Source organism: Dromiciops gliroides, chromosome 1, assembly GCF_019393635.1.
Source record: "Dromiciops gliroides isolate mDroGli1 chromosome 1, mDroGli1.pri, whole genome shotgun sequence".
NCBI classification, from domain to species: Eukaryota; Metazoa; Chordata; class Mammalia; order Microbiotheria; family Microbiotheriidae; genus Dromiciops; species Dromiciops gliroides.
Window position 1 is genome coordinate 492,798,883 of NC_057861.1, and position 17,361 is coordinate 492,816,243.

The 17,361-nt window shown below is 35.3% G+C and overlaps 1 protein-coding gene across 1 annotated transcript in view; it reads left to right on the top strand.

Moving 5' to 3' along the window:
- LOC122735681 (contactin-associated protein-like 4) overlaps positions 1–17,361 on the top strand; it is a 583,309-nt gene that overhangs the window by 128,199 nt on the left and 437,749 nt on the right.

Here is a 17,361-nt window from a genome sequence, read left to right on the forward strand (position 1 = left end):
CTGGATTTTTTTTTAGAATAACAACATAAATATTCACTTAAAATATATTATATGTAGTTTATATTTTTATTTCATCTTAATTAGTGAAAAATTATCACTTTCCTTATTTAGCAAGTTATGCCTTAAAGAACAAAAAAAGAAAGAAAAAAGGCAGCTCAGCAAAACTAAAAAGTTCTATTCTTTTCCCCACAAGCCCCACATTTGCAAAGTTAGGGAAATGATTGTTGTAATTTTTTTTTAACTTCTTCAGGCCAACCTTGTTTATTTTAATTACTACATTCAGTTTTATTTTATTTATTTTTTCCATTTAATCACTATATATTCCATTTTCCATGTTAAATTTCCTACTTCATGAGTCCATATAAATCATTACATATATATTTAAATTGGTCATGTAAAACATACTCTATTTAGATAAGAAAAGTTAAAGGTTCTAGCAGAAAAAGACAGACAATATGAAGTATAAGGGCTAGTCCCTTTCAGTCCTAAATGAAACAATCCCTTCCATTGGATTCTGAGGCTCTCAATACAAAATTATAATGTATTTGAATAAAAACTGGTGAGCAGAGACAATGAACTTACTCCAGTGTATAGATTATATTTGTATCTTTGACTCCAGCCACTCATTTGCATAAAACACATTATGAATCTGGGAAATATACTAGGAATGGGGACAATCACCATTACTTGGAATGAAGTCTTTCACGATGAGAATTCAACTCAGAAGCAAAAAGAATTTTGGAATATGACAGATGAATTATAACTCTCATGTCCTTCCTGAAAGGTGAAAAACCTGATTCCAAAGCTTAAGTAAACTGAATTAGAGGTACTTTTATCAATCCTTTGCTAAGAGTCTCTACCTGTTCTGACAGAGTACAATAGCATTCAAGCTCACGAAATGCAACAACACCAAGCTGAGTCTACAGATGGAAGTGATAGAGATGCTACTCATCCAACAGTAAACTGAGGAAACCCAATGAATCACCTCAATTCTACTGTGAAGGACATAATTGGCCTAGGAAGCCTGCCTAACTGAATAAGAAAGCAGCTCATCAATCTGACACCCATGCCCAATGTGAACTCTGCAAGTACTTTCTGAAGAAAAAAATCACATAAAGGCCTTACAGTTCTAGCTTTGTGAGTTGCCTTAGCCACATATATTCCCTATACATGTGCCACAGTAACACATTTTAAATTTGTGCCCAATGTCTCTGACATAGATTCTTGTGTTTAGACGTGGAAAAAAAAATATTCCCCAAGTTTTTGTGGGGCAAATTATTATTATTATTATTTACCAATTGTTCTTGCTATGTCATTTGAATCAAAGCTAACTTAGCCTTCTGATTGTTAATGGAAACAACATCCATAGGGGTTCATAAACTCCAATAGTAGGAGGGAAAGTTCACAGGATTACCCCTAGAACTGAGGTATCAGCTGTCTCCCTGAGGATTAAAATTGCCTGTGCTATTGCTAATTAGGGGAATGAACCTAAAAGGGACTGACAGTTATAGTCATCATTTATTGCTTATATTAACATACCAGGATTTAGTCACTTCCCTAATATCTACTTTTTTTCCAAGTCAAGTCTTTGCTCCAATAAAAGTGCTATCATAAATATTTTTACCATTTCTTTTTCTTAATGAAAACCATCAATAAGTATAAGACCAATCCTCTTAATTCACTTTAGCTGACATAGAATATCAAAAGGTTAGAAACCATCACATACCAGAGATGATGGGCCAATAGTGTGAGGAGAGAAAGGTTGCAAATTCCCTTTCTCTCATCTCATCAATACCTCAGGGTAATTCTTTGCTACCTGTCAGGGACCCAAACAGAGGACGATTTGAGTCCTTCAATGGTATCATTTTGTTATAAAAAGGAGAACCTTATGTCAGAGGACAAGGCTATGGACAAGGGGGCAGCTAGGTGGCACAGTGGATAAAGCACCAGCCCTGGATTCAAGAGCTCCTGAGTTCAAATCCAGGCCTCAGACACTAGACACTTACTAGCTGTGTGACTTTGGGCAAGTCACTTAACCCTCATTGCCCTGCCAAAACAAAACAAAAGGCTATGGACAATCTCCAGGAGGGAGGGGATAGGAGATGTTCTATGGGCCCTTTTGCCTTTTGGGAACCCCATCCCTATCTGGAAGAATGGAGGAGGGAGTAATATCCTGTTTATTATGCTTTTACCCCATTCCTGGTTCCATTACCTAATATATCCTTACCCTACAGGTTTAAATTTTATAATCTACATGTTTAAAGTTTATAGCCTTTCCTCTTTTTCTTCCCTTCTCACATTTTTCTTTCCACCTTTGGGAGGCAGTATGGTTTCATGGGAACAAAGGGTATATATGAAATCAAAAGAGGGGATTTCAAAACCAGATTATCCAGTTTAATAACTATATGACTTTAGACAAATGATTTAAATTCTCTGGCTTTAGTTTCTGTTGGTTGGTTGGTTGGTTTGAAGGCAATCTGGGTTAAGTGACTTGTTGAAGGTCATACAGCTAGTAAGTGTCTGAGACTAAATTTGAACTCAGGTCCTCTGGTTGATCTATCCACTGTACCAACTAGCTACCCCAGCTTTACTTTCTTAAGATGTAAAACCTAGAAACCAGACTAGATAACTTCAAAGGTAGCTTCTTTTTCTAAATCAGTGATGCTTTGATAATGAAAGCAGCACAGCAATTACTCATTTTGCATTTATTACATATTTAAAATGTGTGTTCTTACAAAAATTATAATGAAATCTTAATTTTATTTTACTATAATAAAACATGTTGAGAAATTTATTTGCACCTATAGTTTTATGAAAATAAGGGACAATTTTTAAAATTTTGTTTTGGTTTTAGTATTAAAAGGTGTATATGGCTATATAATGTTTGTAAACCATTATTTGGGGTGATCAGGGTAACATAACACAATTGCTTTTTATCATACATTTCATAAGTACATATGTTTTATAAGTTATAATGCTTACAGCATAAATGGCATACTTCTTAAATTTGCAGATGATACAAAGCCTTAAAGAAAAGCATGGCTTGGCCACAAGGTCAACTGGAATTCCTGGACAAAATGAAGTATGAGTTCTTTAGTGTTGGACTGATAATATAAATGAAATAAGAATTTTAGAGGAAAAAATGTAAAAGAAACAATGCTGTGAGAGAAAAGAAATGAAAGTATTAACAGCTTAGTATGAGGTACAAAACTTTATTCAATTAACAGACTCATAAATGTTAGAAGTGAACCAAACAGAAGTTAAAGATTCTATGAAAAAACGAGAAATATTAGAATCAAGTCAGAAGACTACAAACACAGAACAAAATATAAGATAATATAAATAAGATATTATAAGGTATAAGATAAGATATTAAGATATTTTCTACTCAGTTGTTACTGTTTTGGGTTTTTTGTTGTTTGGGAGAGTTGTTTCTGTTTATCTCCTATTTCCCTCCTAATTTCATTCCTATATTTTTATTGTGACAATTTTATTTCTCTTTTAATTATTCTGCAGCTACTTGTCTTTGTTTCATGATCCCTGCTGAGTCCACAGAATTGTCATTTTCATAAGGGAATTTTGGTTCATTTTCTTTCATAGACTAATTCTTGTATATTCCTAATCTCAATTCATGTAAACATCTTTTTTTCTGCTATATAGAAACACATACATGTTCCCCCATCATAGACATGATCCAAAACAAAACAAAACAATGACAACAAAATGATATTTGATCCTATTATCCCTACAAGATGTCATCCTACATTTCTCCTCCCTTCCTCAGTTTATCTAAAAATCAGTGCCTATTCTCTCTCTCTCCCTCAATCTCTCAATCTGACATTTGATATCATCATTTCATTTAATTAATACTACTTTCTGCAGTCACCATGATCTCTTAACTGCCAAATTTTATGGCATGTATTTGTATGTTATGCATTTTCTCAATCTTCATTCATCTTAACCTCACTACACACTTCAATATTGTTGATCATTTCTTTCTCTTTAATATTTTCTCCTCCCTAGGATTTCCTGACATTGTTCACTCTTGGTTCTCTTCTGTCTAACCATATCTTCTTAGTCTCCTTTTCTAGTTTCCATCTATATCAGACTATTAATCATAGATGTCCCTTACAGCTCTGACAAGACCCTATTTTTCGGGATTTATGATATCTTAGTGGGTTATCTCATCAGCTCCCATGGGATCAATTATCATCGTTCAAAGTTGATTTCCAAATTTTTATATCTAATCATAACCTATCTCCTGAGCTCTAGACTCTTCTTCTCAACTGGCTCTTGTACAACTTCAACTTGTATGTCCTGTCACAAACTTAATATATCCAAAGAGAACGTATTAGTCTCCTTCACTAGCTTTCTTCTTCTTAACTTCCCTCATAATGTTGAGGGCACTGCCATCTTCCCAGTTACCCAAGATTGCAAATCCAGTGTCATCTTACTCTCTTGAATTCATTTTACATATCCAATCTATTACCTAATCTTGTCCTTTCTACCTTTACAGCATCTCCCATATACACCCCCTTCTTTTCACTCACATAGCTAACTGCCCTGGTACACAGGGCCTCATCACTTTATGTATGGGCTATTATGATAAACTGTTGGTTGGTCTCCCTGCTTCAAGTTTTTCTCCACTCCAGTCCATTCAACTACCAAAGCAATCTTCCTAAAACACAAGTGTCATAGGAGAAATAGATGTTGGTGGTGTTCTTAGGTATTCCTCTGTAAAGAATTACACTCTCTCACATACAATCCAATTAGAATAAAATCATCTTTTATTTGTGCACTTAGAGAAAGTGACCAACAGGGAAATCAAAGACTTCCCTCCAAGGGAAGAGATATCTTAGAGACAGCTTGTTCCCCCCACAGAAGAAAGGCAAAAGCTTTTATAGAGTATGGATGGGGGGGGGGAATGGATGGTGTGACCACCTGACTATAGAAAGTTCTCTTTGGGGGTGGAGTTGGGGAAAGATTCCTGAGGGTCAGGAAGAATTTTCTTTTCTAATGATAGTCCCAGTTATCTCTGTCTCCTAGCTCAGGTAGTAGCCTCACCTAACTGACTTTCCAGCTACAGAATTTAATCTCCTGTTACTTCTTAGGTATGTCCATCCTGATAGCTAGCTGGCCAGTTTAAACTTTAATAGTCCCTTAATTCTTCAATATGTCCCAACCCCATATGACAAACCTGACCAAAATACCCACATAAACACAATAAATTCCAGTATTAGTTCTCTATTACGTCCTTATTACTTATTACTTCCACAATCAAATACAAAATCCTTTGGCTTTTATAACCCTTCACAGCCTCTTTCTTTCTATCTTAAAGCCTTCTGACACATTACTCCTTTCCACATACTGCACAATTTAGTAACACTGGCCTCCTTATTCTTCCTTACACAAAACACTGTGTCTTTGGACTCTGCATTTTTCCAGGCGTTTGCCTTCTGTGGAATGCTTTTATCTTTCCTTTCTGGTTGCTCTATTTTCCTTCAAGATTTAGCTCAACTTTATATTCTACAAGAGTACTTTTCTGGCCCCTCACCATTCACCCTCTCAGTTGCTAGTGTCTTTCCTTTGAAATTACTGCTAATTTGCTGTCTATATTCTCTCTCTCTCTTTCTCTTTCTTTCTCTCTCTCTCTCACACACATACACACACACACACACACACACACACACACACACACTGTCTTTCTCATGATTGACTGGAGGAGTAAAGAAACACATGATATGATATAGATATAGATATCGATATCAATATAGGTATAGGTATAGGTATAGGTATAGGTATAGGTATAGGTATAGGTATAGGTATAGGTATAGGTATAGATATCATATGTATATATCTATCACGTGTTCCTTCACTCCTCCAGTCAGTCTCCAAGGAAGTATGAGTTGAACATCCTGGAGGAACTTTGCTACTGCACTCCTTTTCCCATTCAAGGGAGAACACAAACAGAATATTAATGGTCCTGTATCTAGCCCCAACTTATATCCAGGGGAAGGTAGAGAATTAAAAGAGTTGTGAGCTAACAGCTTCTGATTTTTTTTATATTATGCACACATTTTATTTTCTGTTTACTCATTTTTGTGCATTTATTTGTTCATTCTATTCTTAGAGCAAACACGCACACACATATACAATATATGATATTAGGTACCTATGTCTTTTTCCATTGGGAACTTACATAATTAAGTCAAGATCACTTGACTAACTCTCATTGAAACACATTAGGTTCACAAAGAGGAATCTTCATAGCACTCCACAGGTAATACTGGCCTCTAAAGAGAAGTGGAGCTGAGGGATTAAAGGGAGCTGAGGGTTACTTTGGTAACCCCAGAAAGTTTATGGGGTGCATTTACTTCAGTTAAGCATATCACCAGAATGCTTCTATCAGGTAAACTTGGAGATCTGCCTCAGTGATTCAAAGTGACAGGGTGATCATTCATCTATGGTTAAAGAAGAATGTAATTATAATAAAAACCAGGAGATTATTTGCTGTTTTGTTTCTAGCAGATAAAATGCAGGACTTTTTTTAATAATTGAAGACTTCTATCATTACTTGATCATAATTCTGTGCCACAACTTTGATATGGTTCCCAAATTCTTCCTTTACTTCCCTTCTATCAAGTGGGCTGTCTGATAGTGTACTCTAATAACATTATTTCTGTTGCTACCTCTGTTAGTTTTCACACAAATATTCTTCACCGTTTTTTCCTGCTCTACTTCCTGGATTGCTTCACATGCATCTATGCATGTATACACATATACATATATTTATAAGAGAGTATGTGGTATGCTTTGCTCATGTAGTTTGTGTATATCCCCATGAATCTGTCTAAATGAGATCCCCAAGGAGGCACAAGTAAGATGTCTCTAGAGTCCCCTCTGCTCAACCTTCTCCAAGGGAGAATTTTATTCCTGACAGAAGGGAGCTAAAGGTTGGGGACAGAGGCTGGCCACTCTTCTCTACTCAGAGAAGGGCTTGGGGATAAATATTCTTAGTATGGAGAAAGTAATTGTTAGGTTCAAGCTGAGATCCTGATTTTGCTATCCTTTAACTGAAAAAGAATGTCCCCAAAACACTCTCTCTCTCTCTTTCTGATGTAGGAGGCAAAAAGGGATTAGTTAATAGAAAAACCCAAGACCCAAGCTCTAATTCAGATATGAGCCCTAAAAGGGATTCATACCCCAGTTAATGGATAACTTATAAGTCAGGATGCCAGTTCTCTTACCCACATAAATCAGAACCCATAACGGGAACATAAAGGGGCAGGTCATATAACAATGAAAAAATTGACAGGCTATAGAAACTCAAACTAGGAATAAATGATAAATGAAGATGTTTTGAAACCAAGCATGGGAACCAGAAAAAGACATGTGCAGAAAAGGCCAAATTTGTACCCAGATTCACCTTATGACATGTAAACCCCCAAAACACACCCCCACGGAAAAAGGTACCTGCCTCTGGGGTTGGCTTAGGACCCCAGGAACTCCAAATTAGGATAAGCCCTCCCCTGTACCTCTCAAAGGTGGAGAATATTATAATGAGGACAGGTCCTCCCCTGTACCTCCCCAAGGTAGAGATTATTATAATGAGACTGATAATCAATTTATCCATACTATAAATATAACTGTCTTTCCTTTCCTTATTTGAGAGATACCTTTCCACTTTTCTGGTTCTCTCCCTGTGGTCACTCACAGTATTGCAATAAAACTTGGCAAACTGAGTCACTGAGCCTTGTAATTCTTTTGGGATGACTCATGATCAGTTTGACCCTAAATTTAGCCCACATCATATCTCTCTCTCTCTCTCTCTCTCTCTCTCTCTCTCTCTCTCTCTCTCTCTCTCTCCTCTCTCTCTCTCTCTCTCTCTCTCTCTCTCTCTCTCTCTCTCTCTCTCTCTCCCTCCCTCCCTCCCTCTGATTTGAATTCCTTCCCAACAAATTCAAGTTCCACAATGAACACACATAGCAAATAGCAAATAAATCTGTTAACCTAAGATGATAGCAAAGAGAAATGAAAGAAAATATATAGTAGAAAACACAGAGAGTGAATGAACCATCCCATTGGGAACAAAATATCTTAATGGAGAGAGATTATCACAGATTTCTCCCAAGGGGAAATTCCCCCAAATTTCTTATGCAGCAAAGTGGGATTAGAAACAGAATTGAGGAGCCAAATCCTCCTCATGTCAGATTTTTCCCAGATTCTTTTTTCTCCCTTCAGGGGCATGAAGTGTGTCTGGAGAAGCTTGAAGCTTAAAAAAACCAAGAACTCACTTTTCCCAACTCTAACTAATTCTGCCCCTTACACAGTCATGGTTTATTGAATCCTCAATCACTATCTAGTTATATATCTGTGTAAATACATGTATGTATAGGTATAACTATGAATGTGTATATATGCACATGCATATTCTAGATACACAGAATTCATATATATAGAGAGAATACATATATAGAGAATGCATATGTGTATATGTACATATAGAATATATAGAGAGAATGTATAGTATATATGTATATGCACAAGAAAAGGGTTCTGTGATCTTATAGTAATATGAATCTCTGAAATTTTATAATCATCCAATAAATTTTCATAACTCTGATAACATTTCATTATCATTATTTTAATGAAATCTTTTTTGTATAATGAAACAACACTCAATTACATAACAAAAAACTATTTTTATTAAGATGGCACATAACTTATAAAACAATACAAACTATCCCTCCATAGTGAAAATTTTTCTTTGCCTTTCTTTTAAGGTGAGTCTTTTTAAGCCTTCTCATGTCATATGAAATTTTAAATGAATTATGAGGAAGAAGAGTTGCATTAAAAATGAGCAGGCCCCTTTGAAGATCTATATACAGCTATATCTGACCTAATCTATTTCACATATACAAACATATAAGTACTAAAAATGCATATTTCATACAAGTATATACATAAACATATGTGTATGTAGGACTTTCTAAAAATCTAGTGCAGCTTTAAATGTGTGTATGTGTGTGTTTAATATTGATGACATACATTACAAAATTCTACCTCTATAGAAATAATTTCGCAATCTATGTCATCAGAGTCATAGCTAAGAACTACATTTAGTCTTGTCAGTTACTTAATGGGAGGTATTTTCTTTTTATGGCCTTTTTTATGAAGAGATTTTTGATCTCAACATCAAAGTCTACTGACAAGGGAAAACAATGCTTTTACAATCACTTTCAGGTGATACTAAAATAAAGAAATACAGAGTAGTAGTAAACAAAAGACTATGGGCAAATGTAAAATAAAATCCTTTTATTTTCTCTCTCTCTTTTTCTTTTTTGGTCATATTAGAGGTCTCCAGGCCTTTACTGGATAGAATAGAATATTTTGTTTTGTTTTGTTTTTCCCCTATTAGAATAGCCTTCTTGTATTTGATAACATTTTCTATGTGTTTGATGAACAATAATAGATTCCTTTTCCTTGTTGAGTTTGGCACTGACTTTCAGACTAACTTCCATTATGTCCAAGGTGCACAAAATAAGTAAAAAATTAATTGGTTTGGGTTAGGCCATTGCTTAACCTAGGCAATAATATGTAAAGGCTTTGGGTTTTTTTTTTTTTCCCTACTATGGTCATGCTTTAATAATTAAGTAGTACAATAGTACCTATTTATTCTAGCCTATATTTAGTAAATTGCAATATGCATTTCAGGTCATTTAAGTTCATATTATATTGAAATGCAGGTACCAGTGAAATTTTGATTATGGAAGCATGATTAAAGTGAGAGAAAATAGTGTGATTCCTTTAATATATTTCTGGTCTTGAACTTCGTACATATGGGTTTGTGGGGGTTGAGTTACATTTGGGACTATGTGTCAGCTATGAAATTTTTCATGGACAATTTGAGCCTCTTCTTCTTGGCAAGAGTGGAGTGAATCACTTGTTTTTTTGGAGGTGCACAAACTCTAGAGTATTATTTAGTGCATTAGAAGAAGTAATTTGCCAAATGGTACACAAGTGGCATGAATGCATTAATACGCCTTCAAAAAATAAGCTATTTGCTCCTTTCCCAATAGTGGAATGCAATTTATTATTTTAAACAGTGCTTTCTTCTAATCACTCCCTGATGTGCTGGGCATTAGTAATTATCTCAGCTTTTTCCATGACACCTTCCTCTCCCATACATAAAAAACAGTGGGTTGTCTAATTACAAGATTGCTTGTCTTCTGCCTTTTCCTTCTTTAGCTCTAAGGTCACTGGGCACCCCAGGATGCTGGCCTTAATGTCTTATTTATTCACCAGACTGGTCCATTTACTTTTTGACTTGGTTACTTATGAACAGACTACTTGGTTTCCTACCTTTCCATAGTATGATCTTGATTTCATGAGGGATGTCAAAACACAGAAAATAATCTCTAGCCTTCCATAAATTAGTCTTAATTTAGATTTCCTTTGTGGATACTGCAGGGCAACAGGAGTGAGGGGAGACAAAACACAAACAAACAAAAACAATGAATTCATAATCAGGTATGTTGATAGCAAAAGATAATTAAAATGGGTCTCCCCCCCACACACAACTTCATTGGCATGCAAATAAAATTCATTAAGGTTGATATCTTGCCTAAGTATGAACCATAAGAAAATGAACATAGAATGAGAATGATTCTTGCTGATGGTTATTTAAAATAATGTGTGACAAGTGGTGTGTGCTAGGTCTGTACACTTGGTGATGCTGCAGAAGCTGTAACAACCTACACCTGGCTCATTTTCCTATTTTCTGCCACTTTTAGAAAAGCAGCCTGCCATCGGGAGAGCAGTAAATAGTTTGGCCTTCATGTAACAAGATTTTCAGGCTACTTGTCCAGTGACTTTATCAAAGGGACGCATTGTGCATATAAACTGGCTTCACAATGTCACGGTATCTTCACTGCTCAGGAGAGGGATCTCAAGCCTGCCAACAGTTTGAATACTCTCCCCTCTTACCACGTCAGCTCACACAACTCGTAGTACCTTGGGGCTGGATTTAGATTCATTATAGTTCTATGGGTACAGCATGGTATAGAATATATTCCAAAAGAAAATGTTTCATCTCTGCTCTCAAGTCCCCATCTTCTATTTATGGAAAGCCTCTTCTCTTATTCAAGTGATTTCATTCATAGTCTCAAATGATTGATTTTTCTAATGGTCATATGACTGCAAATGGAACTTTTGCGTAATAGAGCAGGAAAGAAATAACTGTGCAATTTATTCCCTTTCTCTACCACCTCCTTGCATCTTATGGTTAGGAGGAAAGAATTAGGAATGCAGATTTAGAATTCAGCAAGACTGGATTAGCGAGCAATTGGAAAAATTAGGAGGGAACTATTGGGGAGCTTAGACTGACCCACTCAGTCACAACAAAAACTTGAGGTTTTGTAGCAACTGCAAATTTTGTTCAGGTCTGGTCATCATAACTTTACCAGATCCTGTCTTTCTTGCTGGTTCCATATTGCTCAAGGTCTCTGAAGATCTCCAGGATCTCTCCCAATCCTTTTGATACTACACCCAGCTCAACCTGCAGAGGCATCACTAACAGGGACTGTAGACAAGTAGCAAACATTTGCTTCTCCCTCCCCAACAATAGCTCCTAGTCTCAGAATCTTTTCTATTCCTGACAATGTGATAGAAAATGAAAAGGATAATTAGAAATCTCGTCAATAACAAAGAAGAGGAAACTCAAGGATGCTCAAAAATTTATGTCTCCACATTTTCCATGGCCTTGCTATGGTCCTTCACCACTTGAATAAAAATAATCTTGTTCACTCTTTCCCCAATGACCTGATTGTCTTTGAACCTGTCACACAATTCCCTCACTTTGCTTGCATGACTGGCCCACACTCTAGAAGATAGTCTAATCCTGGGCCAAAAACAAAAACAACAAAAAAGGGAACTAGAGATCTGACATATTGGTGCTTTTTTGTATCCACACCTACTTCTGTCTCAGCAGCCATTTGAAGCTCTCACAGAATACTTTCAGATTATGTGGAGTGGAGTTCAGTGTCCTCCATTTAGCTTTTCAGAAAGCAGGCTTGACATATAGGTTGCCACCACTCAGAACAAATTGCATATGGTATAAAATAGAGAGGTGGGCCCTTCCATTCTACCTCATCATGCACTTCCAGAAGGAGGCTACAGAGCATCAATTTGGGCTGACACCCTCCAGAGCACACTGCACACACTGATAAGGCTAACAAATAAGTCACTGGCCGTCATCCCACCCTCACTTCTTATACATGTCTTTCTGCAGGTGCTTTCTGGAACAAAATAAAATCACCTATTAAATGGAAAATCAGACTTGACTGCAACTAATAACAAGATTATTCCCTCTGTGATTTGTCTCTAAGTAGGTGAAATAGAAATAGGAGTTAGTAAATATTTTTTTGCTGTCCAGAATCTGTGACTTCTTTGAAGACTAATATACTTTGACATTGAAGATGATCTATAAATGAATTAAAAACAAACATCTACTCAATCTTGACCGAAAAAGTACTTTATTTCCTCATGATTAGCCTTAATGAGGAGCACTGACTTTTTCTTGAGTTTTAACTATTTCATTCATATTAAATTTTCAGTTTGGACAATGAATATTTGAAAGTGCTCGATATAACAGTGAGAGCTAAAATGAGAAAGGTTATTTTCTTTTTTCCTTAGTCAATTGTTTTCCATCCCAAACTAGTTAGAAATATTCCATCATCATGACAACCTGCTTAAAGAGAAACATTAAATTTAGAAATTGTTTCCAAATTTATTTAGGTAGAAAAATCATCTGAAACAGAGTATCATTTTGATTCCCATGTTTTAAAGTGTTTTGAAAATATAAAACTGAAATTCAAACTACAATGCAGTGAAGTAAATAATAATAATAATTTATTTTTCTTTAATACTTTATATACTTCAAAGCACTTCTGGATGCATTGTCTTTTCTTTCTTTCTTTCTTTTTTTTTTTTTCCGGTGAGGCAATTGGGGTTACCTGATTTGCCTAGGGTCACATAGCTAGTAAGTGTAAAGTGTCTGAAGCCAGATTTGAACTCACGTCCTCCTGAATCCAAGGCTGGGGATCTATCCACTACGCCACCTAGCTGCCCCCCCCTTTTTTTTTTTGCAGGGCAATGAGGGTTAAGTGACTTGCCCAAGGTCACACAGATAGTAAGTCTCAAGTGTCCAAGGCCAGGTTTTGAACTCAGGTCCTCCTGAATCCAGGGTCGGTGCTTTATCCATTGTGCTACCTAACAGCCCCTTTTATTTTCTATAACAAATAAATAGGCATGAGAAAGATTATGTTCATTTTTTTTCACATAAGGAAACCAAGCGATTTGACTAAATTCACACAATTATTAAATGAAAAAGCTGGAACTGAAATTCAGTCCAGTGTCCTATCCTTTATGCCATATTACAAATTCAGAGGATGGTATATTAGGTGTCTGAGTGTAAGATTGAGAGGTTTTACTATTAAATCTGCTACTAATGTTATAAATCATGTGGGGGGGAAAACAACTCTATTTTACTGTGCTTAACTTATTTCTTGTGAAATGTGTTTGCTGTTATTTTCAGAATTATGTATCTACTTTTATGCATCATAATAATTCCTTCAGTTCTCTGATGCATATTTAATGCTATTTTTAATTGTTCTATATTCTTTATAGTTATGTTATTCATTATAGAGGATATGAATTGTACAGATGAGTAAACTACATGGATCATTAAGAGACAGTGTGGTATATCATGACAAGGACCAGATTTAGAGGCTGAAGATCTGGTTTCAAATCTTGACTCTCCAAGTTAGTGACTGTGTGACCTTGGGAAAGTCACTAAATGGCTTTTGTTTAATTAGTCTTACAAAAGATGTTGTGTAATTAAGCAAGATATAAAATAAACTCTCAAATGATGAGTACATGTTATATAGCAAAAGCAAGGTGGAAAGAATAGAAAAGAAAAGCTCATTGAAAATAGCTACAAAATGCATTAAGGGGCAGCTAACAGAGAAAATTTGGAGTCAAGGTTCTGCCCCTTCTGGAAAAGTGCCATTTTTACCTTGTAGAAGATATTCCCCTTTCAAATTCTAAGTGAATCATTATGTACATAACAAAGGGTGTGTGACCCTAAGCAGGTTAAATGCTAAGTGGTAAATTCATAGATTATAAAGAAACTGTGATCTTTAACATTTTTATCAATCTTGTTTGAATAGGCTCATAGGAAAATAGATTTAGAGATAGAAGAGACCTTAGAAGACTATCTAGGGGGAACTAGGTGGTGCAGTGGATAGAGCATGGGCCCTGGATTCAGGAGGACCTGAGTTCAAATCTGGATTCAGACATTTTACACTAGCTGTGTGACCCTGGGCAAGTCGCTTAACCCCAGTTGCCTCACAAAAAAATTAAAAAAAAAATTTAAAAGACCATCTAGTATAAGCTCCTCATTTTACAGTTGAGGAAACTGAGATTTATAAAGTGTAAGAGATTTGACTAATGCCACACATGTAGTGAGTTGCAGATTCAGGATTTCAATCCAGGTTCTCTAAATTAAAATTCATCTCTCTTGTAGTATACAGCAAACTTCCTTCACCCAACAGAGGCTAGACTTTTCTTTTTTTCAGCTATGAGAATCAATTTATAGTCAATTTGCTAAGACTGTAAGTTGCAAAGCAGATCCTGATGTGCATTGGTATAAGGAGTTTTCTCACTGGGAACTCAATCACCTTCCACTCTCTCCCATCTTATCCCCCAAAAGAATGAGGCATTGTGTATAGATGACTAGAGAGGATTAAGGAAGAACTAGTTTTAATTCCTTTGTGGTGTAGGTGAAATTACTTCATCTTCTAATGACCCAGACAATTCTCCAAGATTATAAAGTATGGAGTCATTGTCAATCTCCATTGATAGAGGTAATTTTCTAAAACAATTAAAGCACTGATTTGAGCCAAAATGAAATAAACAAAATTCCATATTTTCTTCCTTCCTCCCTTCCCCCTTCCTTCCCTCCCTCCCTTCCTTCATTCCTTTCTACTTGGTGTTTATCCTTGTGTCAAATACAGCTCAGTAAATCATTTGGTACATAATGAGAGCTTAATTAATACATGATCATTCTTTCATTTATTCATCTAGTCATACCTTGAGAAAGAATTCCTTACCTCCCTCTAAATTGTGTTACCTCCAACATGGACATATATTATCTGTATGTACTTGGCCTAGCCCAATTGTTTTTCCTATTTTGTTCTTGTTGTTGTTGCTGTTTTCTTGACTTATAATTTTACTTCCTCAAACAACATAACAGAGACGGTGGCATTAGAGTCTCAAAGCAGAGACTCTACTGTCATTTACTGATCAAAGTTTTTGTTCTAGAATGATTTACAGTTCTTTCCCATGTTATATTTATTCCTTTTCTTCCTTCTAGTTGTATCTTTAAATGCCCATGGCACAATTTGTCTCAGTTGGGTCTCACCAAGATTCTATTTTCACTTCACTATTTTATGAGTTGATACTTGTCAAAATATTCCAAAATCTTCTTCCATAAAAGATGAATAAGATTATAGTTGACAGTAGTGTTGCTATAGCTCTATACTTGGCAAGGAGATATGGTATTTACTTACTGAGATGGTCTCTAAGATCTTTTGGACTCTTCATTGTCATAATTAATTTATATCAATTAAGCTTCTTGAGGAAAGGGTAATAAGTCTGTATTGAGATTTTTCTGCCTCAATTCTGTTCCACATCTTCTGAATTTTATTTTTCTACAAATTGGGTAGTTATTTTGATACTATTTTAACAAGCAGGTGGTCTGACTGACCAGATGGCTAATTTGACAAAGACTCTAATATCAGTAATGAATCATTTCCTGTGTGTTAAGATATTATTAATTTAATTTTTATATTATTTCATAATCACCATATCCAGTGTTGATGTTGTTCTTAAAATAAGTATTCATGATATAGACATAATTTTTCTGTATTTTCTATAAGCCTTTAGCATCATTTTTTTCTTTTTCATGAACCACGTTTTCTGACATATTTTTACATCCTCCTCAACAACCAATTTTGCTTTGTGTTCAAGTATATATTAATCTAAATTGGAGTATCTTATTTAATTTTTTAAGCCATCTCTACTTTTTAAATTCACTGCAATAGATGTTGGGAAATAAGTTGCAATACTTGTCATGGTAGGGGGCAGCTAGGTGGCATAATGGGTAAAGCACTGGCCCTGGATTCAGGAGGACCTGAGTTCAAATCCGGCCTCAGACACTTGACACATACTAGCTGTATGACCCTAGGCAAGTCACTTAACCCTCACTGCCCTGCAAAACAAAACAAAAAAGCTACCAAATACTTGTCATGGCATTCCTTTTGCTTACCATGAGTATCACAATGTAAGATGACAAAAACTTCCCTGAAATGCTGTTTCTTATTCCTTTGGTTGAATTAAAATAATCTGTCAACTCTATTATTTGTCTCTCTAAGCAATTATGATATCTAACTTTCTGTTCTCTTGCAACTTCTCCTTATATTTAAAGAAATAATATTAATAACAATAATTCAATAGTAATAGCTAGAATTTACATAGTGTTTTAATGTTTGAACAACATTGCATAAGTTAGGTCATTTATTTTTTTCATCAACCCTGCGAGGAAAGTGCTATTATTATCTTCAATTTACAGATAAGGAAGTGAAGGCACAGAGAAATTAAGAGACTTTCTCCATGTCACACAACTAGTAAATATCTATGGTAATATTGGTGCTCAGGTCATCTTGACTCTAATGTTTCACTTTATCCACTGCACTACCAATATCCATATGTTTCAGATTCCGCTAATGGTAGGTTCAGTCATTGATTCCTGGACAAACATTTCACAATTACGTTATCAAAATATTTGTTAATGTGTCAAGGACTCCCTTAGCAGTCTATTGAAGCCTATGAACCCCTTCTCCAAATTATAAATACATGATAGATATATTATAGATTATCGATCTATATAACATCTCTATATGTTTATATATATGTAATATTTATATCTATATATTTGTAGTTTTTGAAGAAAATGTAGTTAAGGGTTATTAAATATAAAGATATGATGTTTTCACCATCTATATTTGTTCAGCTCTAAAATCTATCTATATATAGGTCTGGTTACAAATTTTCTAAAAACTATGTGATTCTTCTTAGCCTCTGCTTTTTTCTTCTATTCTGATATCATCCATCATTCTATTACACCCACTGCCCAACATGAGGGTTCTTTTGTATTTTTATTTGTTTCATGGTTTGCCATGTTCAAATAATTCATCATCATGTGGCTAGCTGACTGGTGAAAAACCTTTTTAGACTAAGTAT